The sequence below is a fragment of the Lathamus discolor genome, chromosome 2 (genome assembly GCF_037157495.1).
Source record: "Lathamus discolor isolate bLatDis1 chromosome 2, bLatDis1.hap1, whole genome shotgun sequence".
NCBI lineage: Eukaryota > Metazoa > Chordata > Aves > Psittaciformes > Psittacidae > Lathamus > Lathamus discolor.
Genome location: NC_088885.1, coordinates 103,192,301 through 103,219,957, shown reverse-complemented (window position 1 = coordinate 103,219,957; position 27,657 = coordinate 103,192,301). Strand labels below are relative to the sequence as shown.

At 35.4% G+C, this 27,657-nt stretch overlaps 1 long non-coding RNA gene across 1 annotated transcript in view; it reads left to right on the top strand.

Moving 5' to 3' along the window:
* LOC136009338 (uncharacterized) overlaps nt 1-26,364 on the top strand; it is a 31,700-nt gene extending 5,336 nt beyond the window's left edge. Inside the window, exons 2-3 of the long non-coding RNA XR_010610505.1 lie at nt 1,291-1,352; nt 26,268-26,364. This is a non-coding gene — a long non-coding RNA (uncharacterized LOC136009338). The remainder of the gene's footprint in view (nt 1-1,290; nt 1,353-26,267) is intronic.
* Nucleotides 26,365-27,657: the final 1,293 nt, after the last annotated feature.

Sequence of the window (27,657 nt, the reverse complement as noted above, 5' to 3'; positions counted from 1 at the left end):
ACCTATCTTTCCTAAAAAGGACATAGCCATCCATGACCACATTCCAGTCATGTGAACTGTCCCACCATGTCTCTGTAATCGCCACTAGATCATAACCTTTAGCCCGCACACAGACTTCTAACTCCTCCTGTTTATTCCCCATGCTGCGTGCATTGGTGTACAGGCATTTCAGGGAGCCAGTCCTAGTACCCTTTTTCCCCTGCGGGACAGGGTCTAAAGAGCTATCCTTTCCCACAAGTGAAACAAGAGATTGATAGTCCTCCTTAGCCCGCCATCCTTCAATCCCTAGCATGTTCCTCTTAGGCTTGTCCCCAACAGGCCCAGTTAAATCCCCTCCCCCCTTCATAACTAGTTTAAAGCCCTGTCAATAAGCCCTGCTAACTCCTGCCCCAAAACCCTTTTTTTTCTCTGGGACTGGTGTATCCCGCCTGTCACCAGCAAACCAGGTGTCCCATACAGCAGCCCGTGACTGAAAAACCCAAACCCCTGCCTTTGGCACCAGTCACGTAGCCATACATTAACCTGCAGAGTCTTCTTATATATCCCTTCACCCTCGCTTGCAACAGGTATGGAGGCAAACACCACTTGCGCTCCAGACCCTTTAACCAGCCGTCCCAGGGCCCTGTAGTCTCTCTTCATTGCCCTTACGTTCCTCGTAATAATTTCGTCACTGCCAACCTGAAAAACCAGCAGTGGGTAGTAGTCAGACGGCCGCACCAGTTCAGAGAGCTTCTTTTTAACATCTCTAATCCTTAGCTCTACCCTAAAACTTACAGTTCATTTATCTTACTTCAAAATCTTGCATATGTTTTATACAGAGCTAAAATGCAGAAGTTTATTTAAAATATCCCATTTGTTGACATGGTCAGTCTTGTAAAAAATTACTAATATTAAAACAAACTTTAAATACCTGTAGACATATAAAAGCAACCACAGCATTAATATCTTACGTAAAATATTTTACTATAATTTTTCTGTCTACAGACATAAGTTCAGAAGATACTCAGGTGACTACTTGGTAGAAACAGCAAAACTGATTTTTTTTAATACAAATGACTGAAACCCTAAAGCAGATATTCTTGAAAAAAATCTTGAGCTATATTATTGCCTTTTTATGAACTAAGTAGAATTGTCATGTTATAATTTCACTATTAAATAACTATGGTTATTCTAAACCAATAGAGATGTTGTAGGTTATATGCCTTTAGATTTTCAAAGAGCTATTGATGTTCCTAGGGCTTTACTTACAGATTTTCCTCTAAAAAAGCTTTTTTTTTTTTTTTTCTATAGATAAAGTATGATTCCTCACACAGAAACAATGGAACATTGTAGTGATAAATACAGTAAGAAAGGTATATTTCTGGAGTCTACTGAGACTGCTGATGGTACCCAGAACACCCACTAAACTTTCACCAGGTAGCTGCTCTCATGCCTTGCTGACTGCTTACTAATAATGACTGGATTGGTTGTCCTTACATTTCTGATTACATCACTCTCTGGAGAATTAATTTACTGATCCATTGATGACTTCTTTAATAACGCAATTACCTTTTATCCAGCTTAACTGATTCGCTATTTCTGTTGATTGTCTACTTATTGATTTTATTTGCTAAAGTAATCCTTAATCCTTAAACTTTGCCTGTTTAATTCCACTCAACTGTCTGTGTATTTTTCTCACGAGTTTTTCAACTTAATTGGCTGCACCTACATGATTTTTTCACTTAGTTTTGTGTTTATGCAATTAATTGTTTGATCTATGCACCCCTAATTAATTGATTACTGCTTAATCGTACCATTTCCTGGCACTGAGTTGTCAAAATTTTGGTGGCCATATTTTGCCAATATTTGCTCACAGTAGATCATGTTTCCTTTTTCCTCCTTACCTTTCTTCATCTATCACCATCTTCTCTACCTTTTTAATGCCCCCATATTTTTTATTTTTTTCTTCAAGCGAAATACTCATTAATCTTTAACAGTCAGAGATTCTCTTTATTAATTCAATCATTAGTTTTAATCAAATTTTAATTCAAATTTTGCTTGTTAGAGTTAGAAATTAGAGCATGCTTCTGCAAGAAATCTGGGTTTAATCTCAGGTTATTTTATATTACTCTAGATTAATCCTGGCAAAATAACTGGAGTAATTTATTAAAAAAAAAAAAAAAAAATCAAACAACCACATGTAGAATCATGGGCAGGAATCCAAGCATTTTTCTGTATAGAACTAGCCACAGAGCTATATACTGTCTGCTCATTTTCAGAGCTTTTCTCAGTTATGTATTTCACTTCTGGAGTGAGCCTCACAAAACAATAGGACCTCTTATGTGTAGACAGTACTCTACTTTATGTGCAGACTCCTGCAAATAAGAAATATCTTGATAATACGGATAGATTCTGTGGATGGCCCTTTCAAGGAATGTAGCCATCCCTCTGTTAGGCTGTCATGGTTTAAGCCCAGCCAGCAACTCAGAACCACGCAGCTGCTCACTCACTCCCCACCTTCCTCCCCCTGCTCCTAGAGGGATGGGGACGAAAATTGAAAGAACTCCCAGCGGCTGAGATAAGAACAGCCCAGTAACTAAAGTATAATACAAACCACTACTGCTACCACCAATACTAGTAATAATAAGGGAAATAACAAGAGAAGAGAATACAATCACTCACCACCCACCGGCTGATACCCAGCCCGACCTGAGCAGTGATACAGCCCTTCCGGGTAACTGCCCCCAGTTTATATACTGGGCATGAACTGCTGTGGTATGGAATGCCTCTTTGGCTAGTTTGGGTCAGGTGTCCTGTCTCTGCTTCCTTACGACTTCCTCTCCTCCCTGACAGAGCATGAGACTCAGAAAGTCCTTGGTCAGAGTAAACATTACTTAGCAACAACTAAAAACATCAGTGTTATCAGCACTGTTCCCAGGCCGAAAGTCAAAACCACAGGACTGCACCAGCTACTAAGAAGGAGAAAAATTATTGCTACTGCTGAGCCTAGGACATAGGCACAATATTTCATGCTCTCTGAATCACTTGCTGCAACAAGGCAGAGAAGAAGAAATTAAGTGCACTTGTTGAGTGTCTCTGTACAGATTTTACTGGGTTTAACTGAGAGGAAATTTAAATGGATTTGATGGACAGAAGACTAAAATTAGTCTTCAAGACAAAATACCCAGATGCAACTGTGTTTCAAGCCCCTTTTAATTTCACTCACTGCTGTAATAGACTATTGTATGTGTGAAAGAATTAAGCTCCTAAATATTAGGACAAAATATTTAGATAAATAGCATGTCTTCCAAGTTCCAAATTCTTCTATCAAATTTTTTGTTTCTAATTTTTTTCTGAACAAATATAGCTGCACCAGCTAGCAATGTATTATTTCCCTTAAATATAACACTGTGTTATAGCATTGTACCAGAAAGGGTATGCACACAGCTTAGATTTTTGAGCCAACAAGACTGAAATATTAAATTCCATTTTGCTTCAATCTCCATCATATAAAAAAACTGATGGTAATGTGAGCAAACATAATTAATGCTCTAAATTAACATAGAAGAAATTAGACTAGGCTAAAGTAAAAGGTTAGAAACTGTTCAAATATAGTTTTTGTTCTGGTGGGCTCTGTGAAATTTAACTTAGAGTAATTAAGGAGACGAAGTGGCCGAGTTAAGCTTAAAGCCATGTACTGTTATCTTTGAGAAAATGATAAGGAGAGCTGAAGAATCAAGTGTGGAAAAGCAGATACAGTGCTTAGCCTTAAAAAGCAGAAAACTGCAAATCTATAACCTTAAATTTAATTTTCTCAGCAGTGAAAGAAATAATTTACAGACATCTAGAAAGCAACAAAGAGATATGTGAAGAACAAATCATTTCAAAGAAACTTCATTTCTTTTTATAAGAGGTTAAAAAGCTTTGTAGATAGGACAGTATGCTATTCTATATACTGATATATCTAGTCATATATAGTCTCCACAGTAATGCTTTTGAAACTGTATCTCACATGGTTGCATAAGTATATTAGAGGCACTATTTGAAGCTATGACTAGATATAAACTCAAAAAATAAGTTCAAAATAGATACCTTACAAATTGGAAGGGTACTGAAGGTGGAATTCTGATATTCTAAATCTGATACCAAGCAAAATGTCATGAGAGTTTTTGATGATTTAGAAGCATGCATATTAAATCTGCAGGTGACAGTAAATCCATGTAGGTCTAGTGGCAAAGAGGACTGGATTTCAGAGAGATATCCATGCCTTGAAAAAATAATGTAGAAAATATAATTAGGATGTTATTCAGTTATCTACATTGAATATAAATATTTATATAAATACAAGGATTAAGGATGATTGACAGCAAGTTTGCAGAAAATCAGCTGCAGATCTTAGCAGAGTATTAAAATACTGGAGTATGAAAAAAAAATTGAACTAAGTTTAGGTTTAACGAAAGACATACACTTCGGTCTCCCTAACTCACTGATCAAGTCAGTTTTAGATGACAAATGGTCATTATAATGGAATTACAATTGCAAAGAATGTGAAGTGTTTTCTTAAGGAAATACTAGTTCTTCATTCATTTAAGAAAAAAATAAAATGCTAGTTTTCACTTCTCATTTCATCAGGATTATCAAATTTTGTGTTAGAGAAGATCTAGAGCAGACAGGCTGTGTAAAACATTTGCCTCCAGGCTGAAAGATAAAGTGCTTGCTTTTCCTAAATGACAACAAACTCACCATTGTCTTTTGAAGAAACAGTTGCAGAGAAAATCTTTGTACTGAACAAAAGGGTTTTTTATCTTTCTAGATCAAGCAAAGATGGGTGATATATTCTGAAGGCTTCACAAACTCATCCATGTATTTTTTAGGCTTGTCTCTCTTAGGTGTATTTCTACTAAAATCAGTAAAGCTTCATATTCTACATAACTGACTGCATAAATGACAGTTCAAGGTCCTGGAATATAAATTTAGTCAAAACAGGGGCTCTGTTTTTCTCCCATAATCTTGTACCAGATGTGGCATCACTGAGAATATGAGTCCAAATGGAAGCTCAGAAAGCATAAGAATAGCTATCCAGTCACAAAATACATTTAGGGAAAATATGAAAACGTGCTTGCACTTTCCTACCTAGCAACATTCCTCCCAGTACCTGCATGCTAATTAACACATTAAATTGTTTCTAGTTAATCCGTGAAAGCTTGGAACTTGTCTTTGAACGCTGCAGAAATCTTTGCTTAGAAAATAGAAAACCTCCAGGATCCCTTTACAACAGCTTAAAAAGTGTTAAGTAGTTTGGATGCAGAGTGTAAATCCATGCAAACTCATATGGAGTTTTGGTTCTTCGTACATAGCAGAAAGTGTCAGATTATGAGATGGAAACAACCAGTGGAGTTTTCAGCACAGAGAGACCTGAGATAAAAACAAAACATGGCATTGTCATTTTGTAACAGCTTTAATCAAGCATAACAGTTTGTTCTAATGAATATGTATGAGACACTGATGAACATGAATGATTGATATCTATGATTCACAAAGTGAAGAAGCTTATCTATATGCAGATTAAGTACCTCAGAGAAAAGTATTCTTTCTCTACTCCCTCCTGTTTTGGCAAAATTCCTGGACCACTGAATGTCAAAACTTGGATTATTCCTGCAATAACAGCTGAAAGCACATGAGAGCAAATCTCATCTTGTCTCTTGAAATAATACTTAAATTTGAGATTTCTCAGAATAATTTGGAAGAATATGTAGCAGCTGCTGCATACAATATTATTTTAAAGTATTTAGGAAATACAGCATACAATTGACAAAAAAAACCCCTAATGGTTTATCCTTTTGTATTATGTTAGTATATTTAACAGATCTAATACTGGAAATACAAGTATTGTACAAAAGCATTGTGAGGTCACTGTACTAGTTATGATAATGACTATATGCGTATGGTCTCAAAACTTTTCGTTGAAGATAGCTGGTCTTGGAAAGAATGAGCCTTTCATTGCTGTCTTAAATTTCTCTTACGCAATATCAGTCCATGAAAATCATAAACACTGGCCTCTGAAAGAAAACTTAACTTTACATACTTCTATATATCACAAAATTCCCAATGATTGAAAAAAATAACCTTAGGCAAAGTTATGAGATTTATTCATATTTTTCATGCTATTTAGATCTTTAGTTGCCTGTCACACAAGTGCTGTGATTAACATACAATGCCAAGCTCCATCTGTTATTGCATGCTGAAACAGAAAATGTGAAATCTATTCAAATGTTAAAATCCTGCATGTTTTCATTGCATTTAATTCACAGTGGAGAGCAAAAACAATGTTAGAGGCAATACTAAAAAATATTCAATATCATGCTTTCACTTGGGAATGAATGTGAAATTAGGCCTTTTTAACTTTTTTTTTAAGAGGAAAATTATGTGTAATGACAATACTTCTTTTTAGATTATCTCATAATAGTAGTTTGTCAACTCTTGTAACTATCATTCGAGATTTCCTTAATATCTTTCAAACACCATCTCTGTAATGATATCAGCGCTTCAAAGCACGCTTAGCTTCAGGAGGCCCAATTAGCAAAATAATGATGCAATTAAGACAAAAAGAAAGAGACCTGTTATTGAGGAGATGGATGTTATGCATTTGATTTTGCTGGACTAATATGTTTCTGAAGATACACAAGTATGTGTAGCAAAAAATTCTATGTCCTTAAACAGTATTTCTACCCTAATCATCTCATACAAATTCATCTGGTTACTTAACTAGATGAGTTAAGTGTATGTTAATCATTGATTTCCATGCTATCCTGTAAACTAGGGGTTTCTTTTACACTTAGGTGTGTGTTCTGCTACTGTTCTATGAATAGAATTTATAAAATTGAAATAATATCCCCAGAAAGTAGCCATTTATAGCTTTCAACTTCGATGAAAACCATTCCAGGTTTCTTTAAACATACGCAACAACTATTCCTTCTGTATATGGCAGATGTTTATGTAAAATGACCTTTACTGAGTGAACAGCTGTTGATTAGCTTTTAGAGCTCTTTCAGTCCTCAGGTGAAGATTGAATCTTGTTGGTTACAGACTGAGTATTTATACCTCAGGTTAAAAAACCCCACAAAATAACAAACAAAAAACCAAAACTAAAAACCCCCCAAAACAACAAAACACAGCCCTTCTGAAAGACATATTTCAGTTCTTCCACGATTTACTCTGATAATGGTCTAAGAAGTCTTGAACTGGTCATCACTGACAAGCATTACAGGATGAAGTACAGAAAGGAAGCACAGAAGAAGTTTCCTCCGCTAAAGGAAAAAAAAAGTTGTAAATAATGGTTAACCAAAACAACTGGAGTAGTCAAAACCCAGCTAGTATTAGAGCAAAGAAATCAGAAAGGAGAGCTGGAAAAGAGAGAAGAGAGGAGAATACAGTTAAAATTTCTTTCTGATCTATTCAGTAACACAGTCATGATATTCCAATCTATTACACTGAAAAAACATTTTCCTTAATTAAAAAAAATAATTTTGTATATATTTTTAGCTCAATATGTGTAATATACCTTAATGAATCAACATTAATGTACTCTTCTTGACTGTGAGAATGAAGACCTTAAGCCCACTGTGGGGGGGATCTGGTTTGAGACAATCTTAAAAACCTGAGTATGCACAAGTCCATGGGACCTGATGAAATCCATCCACAGGTCCTGAAGGAGCTGGCAAATGAAGTTGCTAAGCCACTGGCCATCATATTTGAAAAATCATGGCAGTCAGGTGAAGTTCTTGATGACCAGAAAAAGGGAAATATAACCCCCATTTTTAAGAAGGGGAAAATGGATGACCCAGGGGATTACAGACCAGTCAGTCTCACCTCTGTGCCTGGCAAAATCTTGGAGCAGATTCCCCTGGAAGGCATGCTAAGGCACATGAAAAACAACAAGGTGCTTGGTGACAGCCAGCATGGCTTCACTAAGGGGAAATCCTGTCTGAACAATTTGGTGGCCTTCTATGACAGGGTTACAGAACTGATGGACAGGGGTAGAGCAGTTAATGTCACCTACCTGGACTTGTGCAAAGCGTTCAACACTGTCCCACATGACATCCTTGTTTCTAAATTGGAGAGATATCAATTTGATGGTGGAAAAAGAACTGGCTGGATGGCCATACACAAAGAGTTGTGGTCAATGGCTCAATGTCCAGCTGGAGACCGGTAACGAGTGGTGTCCCTCAGGGAACAGTCTTGTTCAACATCATTGTCGGTGACATGGACGGTGGGATTGAGTGCACCCTCAGCAAGTTTGCCAATGACACCAAGCTGTGTGGTCCGGTTGATACTTTGGAGGGTAGGAATGCCATCCAGAGGGACCTTGACACGCTTGTGAGGTGGGCCGATGCCAACCTTACGAAGTTTAACCATGCCAAGTGCAAGGTCCTACACCTGGGTCGGAGCAATCGCAGGCACAGATACAGGTTGGGCAAAGAAGAGATTCAGAGCAGCCCTGTGGAGAAGGACTTGGGGGTGTTGGCTGATGAGAAAATGAACATGAGCCAGCAGTGTGCGCTTGCAGCCCAGAAAACCAACCATATTCTGAGCTGCATCAAAAGTAGTGTGACCAGCAGGTCGAAGGAGGTGATCCTGCCCCTCTACTCTGCTCTTGTGAGACCTCACTTGGAGTATTGTGTGCAGTTCTCGTGTCCTCGACATAAAAAGGACATGGAACTGTTGGGACAAGTCCAGAGGAGGGCCACGAGGATGATCAGGGGGCTGGAGCACCTCCCATATGAAGCCAGGCTGAGAAAGTTGAGGCTGTTGAGCCTGGAGAAGAGAAGGCTGCATGGAGACCTCATAGCAGCCTTCCAGTATGTGAAGGGGGCTTACAAGGATGCTGGGGAGAGACTCTTCATTAGGGATTGTAGTGATAGGACAAGGGATAATGGGTTAAAACTTAAACAGGGGAAGTTTAGACTGTATATAAAGAAGAAGTTCTTTACCGTAAGGGTGGTGAGGCACTGGAATGGGTTGCCCAGGGAAGTTGTGAATGCTCCATCCCTGGTGGTGTTCAAGGCCAGGTTGGACAGAGCCTTGTGTGGGATGGTTTAGTGTGAGGTGTCCCTGCCCATGGCAGGGGGGTTGGAACTTGATGATCTTGAGGTCCTTTCCTACCCAAACTCTTCTATGATCCTATGACTCTAAAGGTGATTGTCATTAAAAAATCATACGCAATACATTAACCGCACTTTAACAAGGAAGACCTGGACTTTGGCACAGCAGTGAATTTCTCCATGAGCAGTCATTCAGTGTAAATGTTCTATCCCATTAAAAAATATGTACTTGCAATCTATTTGATGAAAAAGTATAGCTGGTGGTTGGGTTTTTTTTAAGTTTTTTTGTTATTTTATGGAATAAATTACATTATGTGGTAGAACTATCATTCATACAGTTTTATTAGCACAACTAATATATCTGGCTTTCAAGAGAGACATAGTCTGCTGTATCAATCAGAAATAGCAAATATTAATTTATATATTTGAAATTCTATAAAATATGGAGGATTATATTTGATTACATTTTGTTATATTTGAGATACCGTGACTGAGATACAAAGATTGAAATACTAAGAAAACAGATACTAAGACTGAGATACTAAGAAAGCTGTGTGTTGAAAGAAACCTAGAGAAGGAAGCATAATTATTTTACTAAATATTACTGAGCTTTGCTGCTATTGTAAACTTACCATGGTTATAGGTTGTACGAACAAAAAAAGGTTACACAAACAGCTAATTTAGATGAATATGTGTGAATGGACTTTCAAGGCTGTGTGTTGCACAGTTAGTTAATGCACAGAATATTTCACATCTACATTCAGTTCCAAGCTGGAAAAATATATATATTAAAAATATATTGTATTTTGAATTCTTTTATGAAGAATGTAACAGGTACAGAAGAATTTAATAAGGGCAAAATTACAAAAGCAAATTGTCTTTTAGTGATTTAGGGCAAAGATTTAGTATTTAATAAAATGACAGCCAATAAGCAATTACTTTTAAAGAGTCTGAAATTTTGATGATGGTTTTAATTTCTCCTTTTGATATCATTGCAAGTACATATTATGTTTTCACTGACTATATGTAAAAATCTCAACACTGTGTTCTTTTTAATGAAAAAAGTTCATGTTGAAGTTTTGAAATCTCCATGTAAATTCGTCTACTAACAGCCTGCTTAGCAAATACAAGCAGATGTTACAATGACCCACATCCTTGAGAAAAGCACAATCTTAATTAATATTTTCGTTCTCCACTAGTGTTTTGGTATTTGCATCCTACTCTCCCATCAGCTGTCTTAAAGACAATCAGTTCCAGGAAAGCATTCTCCATATTTGTCATTTTGATGGCAAACAGTGAGCTTAAACATGTCCATATTCAAATGAATATGAAAGTTATTGCTGACATAAATTATAATTGGTGATAGGATAAGAGTCAATGGGTACAAACACAGCAAGTTTCACCTGAACATGAGGAAGAATTTCTTTACTGTAAGGGTAACTGAGTGTTGGAATAGGCTGCTCAGAGAGCTTGTGGAGTCTCCTTCCCCAGGGGATATTCAAAAGCTGTCTGGATACATTCTTTGAGCAATGTCTTCAAGGTGATCCTGCTTCATTGAACAGGGAGGTTGGACTAGAGGTCCCATGGCTGTCCGTTCCAACCTCAACCATCCTGTGATTCTGTGATCATTTAGAGACAAGCATTATTATTTTTGTGATTAAGTCCAGGTAGCTTTGAATCCACTAATTTTTTGTAAATGGACAAAGAATAAAGAAAAGGGTTCTCAATTACTCTATTATTCTTTTCTATGAAAATTGAAGAATTGTTCATATGCCACATAAAAAATAGGAAATGAAACAATCAGCTATTTCTTAGCTACATTTGTTATGTAAAGGTTTCAAAGTGCTTTGTCTATGTGAAATGGTTAGGATACCCAAAACTACTGTGGGAGAAACAACAAATCTTTTTTATTAAAGATAGTGACAGCAATTACATTGCTTAGGATGAAATTACCACAGGTATGTAGATTAAATCTAAAGTTCATACTATTAAATTTGCATTTAACTCTCAGTTAAATGTAAAGTCTCCAGGTCTTTTGTTCATATATAGATGCAGGTAAAGTGATAAAGGTGAATCTAATACTCAGATCCAGATATGTTCCAACTTTTAAAAAATAACATTTTCACACAAACATCAAGTGAAAAAAACATTTGCTCAACCACAAAATTCTTAATTGTACTCTAACTTTTTAAAACATTCACAGTACTTGCCAAGAGACACAAGACTTTCACGATGCAATTAGCATAGCATTCGATAAATATTATCACTTTTAAAATGAATTGTGTTGTATTCAAGTTTTTTGCCTCCAGAGGACAGTGTTCTTTACTCAGAGAGTGCATACGCTGAAAGACCCATAGATATTCAAAATTGTTATGGAATTCCATGTGTGATTAAGGTTCTTTGCCCTTGGTACATTATAAGACATCCCTTACTTATAATGTACATATAGACATGACAGTACAAATTAGAGCATTCACCAAGTGTGAACAATAGATCTTTAAAAACTTCAATGACCTTTTCTACACACCAATATTCCTTGCAGTATACATTTAAAACTTAGAAGAATAATGCATATGCGTAATGAAGCCAAAATCTTCAATTAACAAATAAAAATAAAAATAAAAAAAAGTAATAATAATAATAATAATAATAATAATAATAATAATAAATGGGTTCTTTATCCAATCTCAGTAAGGAATGTGAAACCAGCAGAATAATAACTTCCTCAATGTGTCCTTATACCAGCACAGCAATAACGTATATTAAATTTTCCTTAGACAGTTTAAAAATTAGTTGAATTATTATTGTAACATCAGGAAGATATTGTCACCACTAGTACTAAAATAGTATATCTTTCAGTTAGATGTCCTTGATATGCTTCAGCAAACATATTTCATTTAAATATTGGCCTTTAAATCAGCTTCCAAGTACATCTCTTGATAATAAAGAAGGTTATAAATTAATTTGCATAATAAAACAATAATCTTGGTGCACATTCAGAATTACAGTGCATATTTGAATACCATTATACATGTTGATTTAAAGCTTATCATGCTTATTCTTTCTAAACAGATCAGCTACCAAAATTGATATGAAATTTAAGAGCAAAGTGCTGCATTGCCAGGATTTCAATGGCCCGACACATTTTCCAAAGTAGTCAGTGGTGACTTCAAGTCTGATATAGTATTATGAGTCAGAGAAATACTTTTAATATTATATATTAATGAGAAACAATTTAATGAAAAAAGTATATATGACACCTTTGAATAACTAAAGCCATTTGATATTGCTAAAACTTATTTTCTTCCATACCTTCTTAATTTAGCAAAAATTCACAAAACTACCGTCTCAAAACCAGAACTGTAACCAGCAAGGCTTACATGTACTGTGTCACCTCTTATTCGCAATATTTGCTATGACAAATCTCACACATTGTATAATAACTTGTTTTATAAAGTAAATATGCCTCTCACCTTGCCTTTGACAACTTAAAAAAAAAAAACTCAGTCACTTAAAAAAAACAGTGAATAGAGCTGGATTTCTTTTTTTTTATTTTTTTTTTTTTATTTATGGGACAAAGTACTCTATGAAATGTAACTGTAAGCTTCAACATTATCTTATATGTAGGGTCCATATAGTTTGTACATTTTTTTTTTAATACAGGTAATCAATGTAGTAAGCGAATGAACATGATTCTTACTATTTGAAGTCATCTATTTACTGTATGGTCCTAGAATTAAGTAGTATTAAACATTAGTTATTGTTTTCTGATTAACTACTTTGCCTTCACAACATGTTAATGCGAACAGAAAGAATGCTGTGTAGACATAGATCTAGTCAATACTTCTGATTACACGTATATTTTTCAGTTAAGTGTTATAAATTTAATTTCTTTTTAAAACCTATATTCTCTATAGAAAATTTCAAATTTTCTACAGTTCACCAAAGATGGAAATATTTTCATAGAATCATAGAATAGTTAGAGTTAGAAAGGGCCTTAAGATCATCTAGGTCCAACCTCCCTGCCATGGGCAGGGACACCTCACACTAAACCATGCCACCCAAAGCCTCGTCCAACCTGGCCTTGAACACTGCCAGGGATGGAGCATTCACAACTTCCCCAGGCAACCCATTCCAGTGCCTCACCACCCAAACAGGAAAGAATTTCCTCCTTATATCCAATCTAAACTTCCCCTGTTTAAGTTTTAACCCATTACCCCTTGTCCTGTCACTACAGTCCCTAACGAAGAGCCCCTCCCCAGCATCCTTATAGGCCCCCTTCAGGTACTAGAACACTGCTATGAGGTCTACCACACAGCCTTCACTTTTCCAGGCTCAACAGCCTCAACTTTCTCAGCCTGGCTTCATACGGGAGGTGCTCCAGACCCCTGATCATCCTCATGGCTCTCGTCTGGACTTGTTCCAGCAGTTCCATGTCCTTTTTATGTTGAGGACACCAGAACTGTACACAGTACTCCAAGTGAGGTCACACAAAAGCAGAGTAGAGGGGCAGGATCACCTCCTTCGACCTGCTGGTCACGCTCCTTTTGATGCAGCCCAGGATACGGTTGGCTTTCTGGGCTGCAAGCGCACACTGCCGGCTCATGCTCATTTTCTCATTGACCAAGATGACAATGAGGGGATTAAAAAAAAAAAAAAAAAGAAATTAAATTTGAAGAGCTTTCACCCTTTTTCTAATTCTTATCTTTCAAGACTGAAAGAAAAGAGAGAAAATTTCCAGTTTTCAACTAATACTTGAATATTTTTTCTGACTGTTACACAAGTACGATACATTTATGGATTAATTTTATACATAGAAAAAATAAAAGCTACCATGAAATGTTTTTAATTTTGAAAACATATGTGAAATGAAAGCTGATAAGACCAATCTTTACTTATATGCTTGAAAACAAATTGAGACATATTAACTTCATTAATGTGTTTCATGAATTATTACCCCAAATTCACAGAATGAAGCAACTAACTATATTATGTAACTATAGTTGATAAAAATTAATTAGTTTCAAGGGGACATGAAAAGAAAGATATATCCCATTTGAAGAAATTACATTTTATATATTTAGATAATTAAGACATAGTAATTGAAAACAAAAATTGATAAAGTCAAAGTAAACTAAACAGGAAGAAGACTGAAATGAAGGAAGAATGTTTCTTAAAGTAATTTTGCAGGAACTCATCAAATTTGAAAGCAGCTTCTTTATGGCTCAGTTTGTTTGTAACTTCCTACATGCTATTTACAAACAGAAAGTCAGAAAAAAAAATTCAAATTTCTTTATCTCTATATAGTGCCTCTAAATTAAACTAATTCTTTATTAGCCTCCTGAAACAGGCAGAACTTAATCAAGATCTGTTTGCAGGATTATTGTATTCATCATATTCCTACCAGTAGATTTTATAATTTTTCTTCAGTCTTACTAGTATTCCCAATTAAAAAAAAAAAAAGGAATCCTATAAATATTTTTTTTAAGAAAGGCATCTGAAGGCATAAATACAGTCATTAGCAACTGTGTTTATTATACACAGACTGAGATAAAATGTTTTCTAAAATCATAAGGCTGAACCTGATCTCTAAAGAATGGTAAATCTCTTCCAGCTCTGATCTTGGCTGAGTTACTCTTACAGGTACTTTGAAATCAAGGCTTGGGCGAACTAAGACATTACTGTTAAACTCCACTGCAGCTGTGAAATTCTATTTGACACCATGCCACTAGCCAAATTTCAGGATTTTAACACAAAGTAGTACATCAAAAACCTACACAGGTATAACAGTCCAAGTTTGATGTTTTTCTTATTATTATTTTTTAGCAAATTGTAAAATGCAGTTTGAATTACAAAGAGATTTTCTTAAAATCTATTAACTGTTAATTCATCACATTTAGTACACTGTTTAGTATAATAATGATGTGTGTATGCTTTTTTTAATTTTTTTCCGACGACTCCAATACAAACATTTCAAACTAAATTACTGAAGGAATTTCACTGATCTGCCATAGTTCCTCTGTTTCTGGATTTAAGGTTTGTCTTCTTGCTTTGTATGTTCCAAAGAAGGAATATTTCTAGTATACAGATTAATCTTAATAATTTGGACAATATAAGAATGTCATCTTTTCAACAGCCCCAATTATGACAAAGCAGAGTTCATAGAAAAAAAAAATGTTTTCTTGCTATTTGGACAATAAAAGGCTCAGAGAGTTATACATGTTATTATAGGAGCATTTAAGAAGAAAAGTTAAATTAAATCACAAGGCCATAGTATACAGAAGTAACAACCACAGAGGATGCAGTCACTCCTAAACAATGAGGTAGCAGGAGCATTTATATAGCCTTGGTATGTGAGAGAGGATTAGATCTTAAATCAAGTGATAAAAATACTCTCTCTATTTTCTCTTCCAATGACCTTTTCCTCTCAGTCTGCCCCTCTTTAAATTCTTGTCAAGACTGTATGGGCTCCTACCTTCTGCTTATCTGTGATTATACTTTATCGAATGTAAATGCAAAGAATATTATGGTGAATGGGTTTAATGCACTCATATAACTTTGACCCCATAAAGCAATCTGATACAACACAGATTTAAGCAAAGCTAGTTTAAACAGCTGAATGAGAAACTGGAGAAGTATAACATTTCAAATTCAAATTAGCATTTTGAGTGACATCACATCTAATGCTGGCTGCTATGTCATTATGTTATGTCATAATTAAATTCATGAAATTTTCATTAAAAATTATCTTCTCAGACTGACACATCAGGTGAATTCATGTCCGTAAATTACACAATGCAGAAAATGCAACACTTAGTAGAAAACAACTGTGCAATTATTGAGCAAAGCTATGCCAGTTCATGATGTTATACTCTGCTGTAGGTCTGTCCTTTTTTTCACAAAGATATCACAACACAGAAGTCTAGGAAAAATCAGTATTCTCTTGGATATAAGAAAAATATACTAATCCTACCCCTTCTCCTACAGTTCTAGGGTTTTTTTTGCATTGTTATATCTACATCTGCCCTTTCTCCAGGTGTGTGTCAAAAATGCATAGGTCATAAAGTTAGTGCAGCCAGAAAAGAATGGGTTCAGCAAATTGTGTCCCAGTGGGAACAATTATTTTAAAGAACAGCAGTGGGAAACAGGAAGGCTAGAAATTCCCCGGATGTACATGAGAACTATGTTGCCGTATGTAGCAGGACATTTCAAGGACTGACAACTGAGACATATATTCTGTTGAAAAGAGCCCTAAATTAAACACAGCTCTTGTCTTCCAAAAAAAATCTTAACTCTTAGAATGCTTTCCTTCTTCATTTAATGAGAGAAAAGGTTAGATTGGAGTGCAGAAAAGCCTGGTTTTCTCTTGGTTCCAACTTTCATCAGAAAAAATCCATATGGCAGCATAAACCAGCATTAACTTCAGCAATGGAACCTGGTTCCCTGATAATAAAAAACAATATCTGTTTCCCTGGCCTCTCATTTTGATTATAGATGAGTCAATGGCATAGCCCTTTCATATGTGAACTGGGAAAGTTCATATATATATACATACCTAGGCTAATCAGCTCCATCTTTTCTTATAACTGGCTGTCCCCTAGAAGCAGACTTCCATTCCATTCCATTTCCAAAAAAATGTTTCCATATTTCTACGGTGAATTTTACCTCACTTAAAATGTGCTTCATTCAAGGTTTCTAGGAGCAAGAATATGTTCTTTTAGCTTTTACTTAATACATTTATAACCCATAATAATCACAGAATCCTTAGGCTTGGAAGGGACCTCTGGAGATCATCTAGTCCAGCCCCCCTTGTCAAGGCAGGGCCACCTAGAGCACTTCACACAAGAATATGTACTGGCGGGTTTTCAATGTCTCCAGAAGGGGGGAATTAAGTCAATGGAGAAGCTTCTTTATGTATTATTTGATCCCACCAAGCACTTCAAAATATGTTAAAGCAAATATTTCCCAATATGTTGTGGTTTAAGCCCAGCCAGTAACTCAGAACCACACAGCCACTCGCTCACTCCCCACTCTTCTTTCCCCCATGTTCCCATAGAGATGCGGAGGATAATTGAAAGAATGTAAACCCTGCTGGTGGAGGTAAGAACAGTCCAGTAACTAAGGTATAATACAAAACTACTACTGCTACCACCAATAATAACGATAAGGGAAATAACAAGGGGAGAGAATATAAAACTAAAAGGGGAAGGAGAGAAATCCTCCCAAAATAAACACAAGTAATGCACAATACAATTGCTTGCCACCCTCCGACTGTTGCCCAGCCCAACCCGAGCAGTGAACTGGGCCTTCCAGGAAACTCTTCCCAGTTTATATACTGGGCATGATGTGCTGTAGAATGGAATACCCCTTTGGCTAGTTTAGGTCAGCTGTCGTTTCTCTGTTCCATTCCAGCTTCTTGTGACCCTCCTCACTGGCAGAGCATGAGAGACTGAAATGTCCTTGATCAGAGTAAGCATTACTTAGCAACAACTAAAAACATCAGTGTGTTATCAGCACTGTTCTCAGACTAAATCCAAAATATAGCACTGCACGAGCTACTAAGGATTAAAATAACTGCTACAGTTGAACCCAGGACACAATGCTTCCACATATAATCTTACTATTTTATTAGGAATTTTATCTTTTTATATTATTTTTTTAGGATGAATAAACCAATCATGCCATAGACTGACCACACTATAGGTTATGGTGTTTCCTCAAAAAAGTCATCTTTACTGGTCTTCCACTTTATCAGTTGATACTCTGGTGATCAACATGTAGTTTACATAATAGCGCATGTGGTCTCCAAGGACAGGTTTCACTTGGTTTACAAAGAAAATCAACCACCAAACCAACAGAAAAATTCAATTTAAGAAGCAAATCTTTTTACAGTATTAATGTTATTTGTCCAGTTGTTATCAAAGATGTTACTTTCTCATTACTACCAAGGTTTTAGTGAATACTATTTGATTTTTTCAATATTTGATTGAAAACAGTAACAAGAAACAGATTTTAAATCAAATTTATTCTCTTTATGCATGCAAATGAGACATGATACTATTCTCAAAATAGATCTGAAAGTTACTCCTTTCCTCCTTACCTCTAACACTTCAATATTAAAGACAATTTTCATTGCAGGCAAGAAGTTTGCAAGCCTTACCATTTTCAACATTTGAGAATTGTATCAGAATTGTATCATCAGGAAACAGGTTGTAAACAGAGCTGTTGAACACATTTATGTGACTTTTGGCCTGAAAAACTTACGTGATGCAAGAATGGAGTCTTAATACTTAAATTGTCTTGCGTACTTACTAAGGAAATCTACATAGAGAGTTTTTCTAGAGAGCAACATTCAACCAGCTCCCAGGAAAACCTGAATAAAAGTCAATGGTATCCTAATTAAAGAGATAATATAGACATTTATTAAAAAAAAATCCAAGACTGCATATTTTTATATCCCTATTTAAATAAACACCTTATTGTTCCAAAGTGTGAATACTTCTGCTTATCAGTAACTGAGGATTAATTATCCAGACAATTTAGATAAACAGCAAATCTGTCAAATACATGAAAACCAAACCTAAATATGACTTTCTTTACAAGTTTGGGAGAATTACTGTTACCAAAATCATAAAGATTGAAAATACAGAAGATTGAATGCTATGTTAGAATCAAAATTAAAATTTTAATCAAAATACAGTAAACCCCAAAAGATTTACTGCCTAACAGGTCTTGATCAACAGTTTACAATGTTGGAATACCTTATACTATGGAAAATTATTTGATTATATGTTAAATGTTGACTGAGGAGGTTCACAGTAACTGAAGCCGATTGTGAACTGCTCTGACATTAGGGTTTATGTCAATGATTAATCTTCACCGATTTCAAAAACATTTTGAAGACAGAACTCTTGGGGTTATTTTGTCTTAAACTTTAGCTAAGGACAGGAGAAAAGTGAGTGTAGAAGAATTTTATATAAGACTGCCTTAAAATTCTCAAAGACAGGAAGTTTTTCTAAGGCTGGTCATCTGATTGAGCTCTTTCCTAGGTATCTCACATAGTAGCCTGGTACTCCAGCTATCAGATAAAATGTATAAAGTCTATGGTATTTGCCAACACAAACAAATGACCAACATGAAAGAAATAAATCATTGTGCTTATACTGTTTAAAAGTAAATAACAAACAAGACCTAAAACATAATTTTAGTTTATTGCAACAGCACTAATTGCTTCACTTATTCAAATATATAGAAACAACTGAACCTCTGCAAGTTAGTGGTTCTTCTTTCAAAGCAGTCAAACATACAGTCTGAAAAAATGGTACGTCATAGCTATAGTATATGAAATAAATATATTTCTGGGTCATTATGAGGCAGAAAGAAATCTTTGCATTGCTACTGTATCATGTGTCATAAATGCCAATTTCCATGAAATACGTTCCTTTTTTTATTATTTTTTTCCCTAGGGAAGGTAAGGAACACTTAAAGCTAAAATTTTTAAAACAGTTTTGTAAGATTATAAAGGAGACAGCAATTGTCCTTTTGTAAATTACATTAACAGATAAAACATGTGTTCTTTCAGATTGTCTAATTATCATCTGAAATAGTAGTTGCTATATTTCTGAAAAAAAAAAAAAAAAATCTGTAGTTTTTTTGGCCAAGAAATCAGATTAGTCAGTCAACTCTAAGACAACAAATTAAACAGCAAGAATGAGCTTATGAAAAGTCTGTATCTCTGTGAGTCATTCAAAGGGAATTGAGATGTTAGTTAGAGACTAGACCTTTCTGTCATGATACATGAGGGCAGTGAACCACAAGCCCAACAAGAACACAGTGGTCTATTTGGTAAGTTATGTTAAATTAAAAATATGCAACATATATACAGACAAAATTTAATTGGAAATACTTAGGTTATGCACACAGAAACTGAGGAAGGATAAAATAGGCTTAAGGACCGTTGTAATTTAAAACAGAAGAATTATTTATAAAACCAGAAAAATTACTATTTTTCTCAAACTTGAAAATAACAGAGTTTTGAGTTACAGCCATAGGTACACAAGATCACACAAACAACTTCAATATACCCTCATAGAGACACCAGTTTTGAAGCCACTTTTTTTTTTTTCTCCTAGTTTTTAGTTTTGTAAGGGATGAAAGTTTTTCTGTTGGTTTAAAGAACTGTATAACTCTGACCTCATTGTTTCAAACATGCAGATGCAACTGCAGGGTCACTCCATATGTCACAATACACGCAAATCCTTTTTATCATGCTCACAGGAACTTTATTATTTTAGGGTAGCATATTTAACTGATTCTGGGGCAGAAACAAAGCAAAACAAAACAAAAAAGTTACTCCATATTATCACGCACTGGCATTTATGTACGTATGTACATAATGCAATGATTTTACACTGCATATTATTGCTCTGTCTAAACAGTTCAAACACAATATATTAACAATTTGTGATTTATATGACCAAAAGTTTATGACTTATAACATTTCCCATTACTTCTACAGTTTGTGGATATGACAGTAAAGAATAGGTACAAGCATTTACCTACAGAATGGTTCAGCAAGGTTCTTCACGATTGGAGATGACTTCAAGTATTCTACTTGAATGATATTCTAGTAGAATACTTGAAGTATTCTACTATATGACTTCTTCAAGTATACTATTCCTGAAAGACCTATTTGACATACAGCATTACTTGGCAGTTCTATACAATGAATGCAGAAAGAGCTCACTGATGGCCCATGGTATTTAAAACACTGGAAAGAAATGGAGGCGTATCAGTCCTCATGTTTATTTAAATGAACATTGTTACCAATTCTTATATATTGCAACAACCACATTGCTACTTGCCTCAAACTGAAGGACAAGAAAGCTTTGTACAGGCTGGCAGTGAAAAGAAACATTTTAGCTGTTGCACAAAAGCTTTTTCTTGATCTCTCTACATCCTTCTAGAATTCAAAAGAGGATCAGTGATATGGGGTTTGATATTTTAATGTTCTTTCACTTCATATCTTCCCCCAGACTATGGGTATATAATGCAGATTAGGGATGTTTCTGTGTGCTGGTCATTTCTGTAACAGAACAATATCCTTCCTCTGGCAAAATGGCCTAGTAATTTCTTTTTCATCTTTTCCCTGAGAAGGTAATCATTCAGCAGAGTACCAATTTATTGGAATGACAATCAAATATACCTCCCAAATACTTCAGAAACTACAATATTTATAAATGAATCAACAAGGCTGCATTAACCATGGCTTGGTTTCAACAGTTTTCTTCCTCCTGCAAATTAACAAGATGAAGACCAATAAAATACATGGGTTTTGGCAAGAATTTTGGTGCAGGGTCACCTACCACAAATGTTAGAGTTCGACTAGTTCAGTGAAGTTGCCAGCAACTTGGTTTCATCTCTTCATAGTTCAGCTCAGTGATGAATGCTCATACAGAGAAATGGGAACTTCTGGTAGCTCTGGGCAGTAGCTACTCTGCAAGAGTAGTGAAAACATTCACCTGTTTTCCAGATTATTTTAGGAATCCAGTCTAAAAATATTTTCAGAATGGTATTTCAAGACGGTGGTAAGAAAAGCTGAGTTACAATTAAATGGTTACCCTTACTAGAAGACCAAAGACGTTTGGGTCAGTAAATGCCAACCTTTCATTTCAGCCTAACTTTTCACATATCTCATTTTCATTATGTACATAAACAGCTCTAGCATTTCATCTACAACCATTTGTGACCTCAGTAGTGCACAGCCATATACAAACATCACACTCATCTGAAACTAAGGAGTTTGATCTATAGGTCAACTGCCTAATATCCTGAACTTGACCATGGTAGATTTTAACAAGATTTGGATTTGATTCTATGATCTTTCAGTGTTCATTCTGTCACGACTAACAATGTAGAGGCCAAATAACTGAAAATTTAGTATCTGTTTTCTATGTATTTGCTGTTATTGATCATTCTATCAAACTCCTCTGTATATGTGAAATTTCAAGGACAATGTCTGGTTTTCTATACAGTGAGCTGCAAGACAGTTTCACTTGGTCCCTAAATTCTCATACATGACAGTGTGAGATACTGATTTAATACATGTTTAAAATGAACTTCAAGTGGCATTGACATGCCAGTTCTTCTCTACTCTCCTAAGAAAGGTCTGTAACAGAAACTGTATGAGTGATTTGCACTCTTAGTAAATGCAAAAAACATCAAGCTTGAACAAGATTTTTATGTTGGGGAAGATGTACAGTTTATAATATTCATTGTTTTAATATCATTGGTTAAATTCACTTAAGCAAGATCTGTGATACAACATACAATAGTCATATAGATCACATGGTATAATAGCAACTGTTAATATTTCCACAATTAAAAAAAAAAAAAAGAAAAAAGTTTCTGTCAATGACAAACACTTTTAGTTTTCAACAACATAAGTCATATTTCATTTATTGCATTCTAATTTTCTATATCAGGACACATAAAAAAAAATGAAAACAAATTTTAAGTAAAAAGTCAGTCTGTGGCTAGACACAAGAAAAATACTCTAAGTGTTAGGCAAACCCAATAAGAGACTTCTCTTTAGGTTTCAAAAAGGAGAACAAGCCAAACATGATCATAAAGGGATTTTTCTGTTTTAAGACAAAAATGAGAGCAGTAGCTATCAACCCCTCCCTATGCATCACATTTATAACATTACACTTACAAGTAGTTTTTTACTACTTTGAAAAATAACCTTTCTATTTATTTAAAATGTAGTGATATGCTTATACCTAGGTAATTCTAATATAGACTCGGCAAGTGGAGAAATATTCAAAGTGAATTCCCCCCCAACATGCAGTTAAAAGTCATCTGTAGAGGTGGACTTCAGTGATAAGTCCTAACTAAAATAATCTCAATAGTAGAGTGAATATTAAGCCCACGTATTTCCTTCACATCATGTTTAGACTTTCAGTGCTGTAGTGAAGAGGTTTCACTACATAATCAATAAATCACTGCTGGCTCCCCAAAAGAGCCCCAGTCCTTCCTCAGTCTTCTTTTGTTCTTTTCACCTAGGATGAACAAATTACCAAGGGAGATCTCAGGCTGCAAACTCATTAGCTCTTCTCTAATTATAGGCACACACATAACTACCAGACATTTGTTCTCACCTTATTTATCTGCATAAGTTCCTGAAAGGGGTGACCTAGCAAACCTAGCACAGGCCTGACAAGATCTATTCCTATGAAAAGAAAAATCAGGATACCTGTCTAGAAATATTCACAAGACTTCAGTGATTTTAAAGTATCAGAGACTGTTTAAGTAGGTAGCAGTACACAAAGACAACAAGGTAAGACCCCCTCAACCTAATCCAAAGGCAAACCAAACAAAAGAAAGAACCAGCCACTATATAGTAATAAGTTCCAAAGAAGTTTTAATTTCAAATATTCTGAACTACAAACTCAGGTACAGACTATCGACCAACTATCACTAAAATGAATTACTGCTGTAAAAATGAAAGATGGTACGTGTGTTAATAGTTATCAAAAAGAGATTCAGGAAGAATTCAAGCAGCCACTAACTAAGGGTGTGTGTCAGATTTTAGTATCATCAAGCAAATTAGATGAAAATATATTTTAACTAAAATAAGCAAGAACCCCCTTCCAAAAATATTAGACACACATATATTATCTAATGGGCAAGTGATTATATTGGTTATGTAAAGAATAATACTTCCCCACCAACGTAGCAGTCTTTGACACAAACAGTCTCTTAGGTAGCTAAACGTAGCTGCAAGTGTGTTTGTATTTTTAAACAACTTTTAATAATCTTTCCATCAATGAACCTTAAACCACCCTTAGCTGTCTTATAAAGGTGATTTTGTGGATTGTAAACTAATTAAGAAGTAAGAATATGTATTTCTGTATACTGTATAAGTGGTCAACATGTGCTACTAACAGTCCCAAAGGAATCTATGCTTAGATCTATAACTTTCAACACTAATCTATAAAAAAAGTTTAACAAGCAAAAACTTTTCCCTGATACAAATGCTGAATTCATGACAATGGAAACTGTTGCTATAAAGAGTTAAAATATCTGTGACACCAAAGCTTTAAGATTGAATAAACTATCCTGAAGATAAAGACATAGGATACACTTGGAATAGGAAAATGCATCTGGCACACTGGTGATTGGCTGTCAATCACCCTTTGAATATTCAGTCAGCAGGATATCTGCAATTTAAATACCTTGTTAGAGTTAATAACAGTTGTCAAAAAAGTGCATTAACATCCCTACGGGATTAATTCCCAACTTTCATAACTGCGTCTATGTGACTAAGGCAAGGTTTAACATGTGCTGTGTGCTCTCAGGTGAATATATTTCCATGTTTTATGTGAGGATAGTTCAAACTAGCTAAAATCTTGTAAAAACATTATATAATTAAAAGACATACTTCAAATACAGAGAAATGGAAATTTTGTAAATGATCTTTATTCACACAAATGTACCAAATCATAACCTTGTTTAATCAAGCTCAACCAAAAAACTTCCACTTGACTAGTTTCCACTAAGTTTTTATAAGATCGTCATAAAGAACGTAATGAAGTATGGACTGAATGAGAAATCAGTGGGGTGGACTGAAAACTGTCTGAATTACTGGGCTCAGGGGATGGCTATTGGTAGAACAAAGTGTAGCAGGGGACCAGTAGCTAGCTATGTACCCCAGTGGTCAATACTATGTCCAGTCCTGTTCTACATCTTTATTTATGATGGGAATGATGGGAGAAACTGTACCCTCAGCAAGTTTGCAGATGGCACAAAACTGGGAGGAGTGGCTGATATAGCAGAGAATCTAGCTGCTGTCCAGAGGGGCCTCAAAAAGCTGGAGAAATTATCTTACTGGGACCTCATGAAGTTCAATAAGGAAAAGTAAAAAGTCCTGCCCTTGAGGAAAAACAGCCCCATGCACATGCTGGAGCTTTCTGTATTTACTGTAGCTCTACCATCCAATCTACTCTCATAGCATAGCAACAGTTTCCTAACTTACTTTATATAATTCAAGAACCTTCTTATGTCTCCTTCAATATCTTTTGCTAGATATAAGCCAGCATGTCTCTGAGTAGGTCTCATTTTATCCCAAATGCACCTCTAATTGTAAACAGACGTTTTAAAATCAGAAACATCTTTAAGACTAGAATTTGTCTCCCAAGTCTAAGCAACCATTACTTTTCTTGTTCAGATATCCAAAGTAAAACCTAGGAAGAAGTCTGATGTCTCTCTCTATGTGGAAATGCTTATGAATGGATTCCTGTTAAACCATTCAACAACATTCTCTTTCCAGGATGGATCTAGGAACTCAGGCTGCATGCAGTAAATTGGAATTACATTAATTTTTCAATGAGCTTAGTCAATGAAAATGTATTTCTGTAGCTGAAAACTAATGCTAAGGAATTGTTTTAGAATTTAAATAAAGCTCAATTTTCACAGTAATTAATTAAAAAGGAGGATATTTTTTGTTTATCTGACATACTTTAAAGGAAAGCAAGCAAATTGTGCCAGAACAAATAGATTTATAAGTGAGCACAAACACTTAGTTCTGGAATTGCTCCAGCCTTCATTTCATTTTGTCAAGGTTCTCTTTCCCCTAAAGCAGCAAAGTAGTCTGCTGGCAGCTAATGAGGTGAAAACAAACAGGGATAATTAGAAATTGTATAATTAACATATTTTCCACTATAAATATTAATTTGTTAAAAATTAGTTTGATGTTTTTGATAAGTTTCTAAATTTAAAATTGGAAAAGAATAAAAACAGTTTGAAAGAAAAAAATCTGATTCCATATAGTATCATTTAATTCTTATTTTTCATTTGTTACTTCTGATATGTTAAATTTTATCCAGTGTGTTCTGGCATGTTTTGCTTGCTTTCCCTTAAAGTATGTCAGATAAACAAAAAATATTAATCTAGCTTTAGTGAACTGTTTCTGGGCCAAACCTATATAACCAATAGCATATGGGGTATAATCCTAACTCTGTGCAAGTCATCCAGGTTTGTAATTCCTTGTCATTAAAAAAATTATACAGACAAATTCTTGGTTTTCTTTTCTTTTTTTTTCTTACAAAAATACCCCTGAGAGGGCAGGTAAAAAAATTTAATTAACTCAGTAGGTAATTACAATTTTTTTTCTGATCTGCATTACAGGCCTTTTGAATATTCTGCTCTTGTTGTCCACCTGCAGAACTCCCTTTGGAAGAAATCTAAATACTGCATAAGGAATCAGTGTATGAGATGATGCTGTGGATGGGAATGAGGAAGTGTCCTGCAGATATAACAGACTCAGTTCCGGTTCTGCAAAGGCTGAAACAGACTTGGAAGAGAATCATGTTGTATGACAAAAAAATAAAGGTGACTGAGTGGATTTCTTCCTTAGATCTGATTTTCAGTAGTGTTACTGCAATGATTTCCACAGGGACCTACTGACTGAGAAAGTAAAAGCTGGGATCATTGATACATTATAGGGAAGGATCTTCAGGGAGAGTGAATATCTATCCCTAAGCCAGCCAATGCCTTTTGAAAGCCAAAGTGGGTTTCCACATAGCATGTTGTCATGGTTTTTATCAACTCTAACAGAGGGTGGTGAAGCACTGGAACAGATTGCCCAGAGAAGCTGTGGATGCCTGTCCTGGTTTAATCTGTAAGAGTTATTTTTCTTCCTAGTAGCTGGTGCAGTGCTGTGTTTCAGCTTTAGTCTGAGAACATGCTGATAATACACTGATGTTTTCAGTTGTTGCTTATTAATGCTTACCCTGAGCAAGGACTTTTCAGTCTCATGCTCTGCCAGGGAGGAGAAGCACAAGAAGCCAGATGGAAGTAGGCACAGGACACCTGACCTAAACTAGCCAAAGGGATATTCTATACCACAGCACGCCATGCCCAGTATATAAACTGGCAGAAGCCACCTGGAAGGCCAGATTGCCTTAATCAGGTTCAGCAGTTTGTATAAGTAGACTGTGTTTTCCTTACAGGAGTGGGGTGGTAGGCATTACTATGTGTGTGCAGGTGATGTGAGGAATACTCCCTTATAACGGAGAGACACTGACGTACATGCCCTTGATTGTAGTATATCTCTGAGTTTAATAGCTTTACTGTATCTCCCACTTCCTAAGCCTGCAGGAAAAAAAAAAAAAAAAAAACAAACAATAATTACTTATTTTATTCCTTCACTCCTGTCTCAAGATCTGTCTGCACTGGAGCCACCACTGTGAAACAAAACATATGAAAATTGTTTTGCCAAGGAATACACTTGAGACCAAATATGGGCAGACTAATCTCTTTCATTTGAAAAGGACATGCAGTGTTTCAGAAATAAAATTTGCAGATTTAACAGCAATTCAGCACTGCAGAAAGGCAGAACTGGAGATTCGGGAAATAGTCCTGTAATAGATCCAGCAGAGCAGCACAGCTTTAGACTAACATACCAGTCAAGAACATATATTTTAATCAGAAAATCTGGTGTCCCAGATATTAACCTGCAAAGAAATTCAGTGGCTTTCAGATAAGATTTCAGGTCAGGGCTGATACTAATCCACCA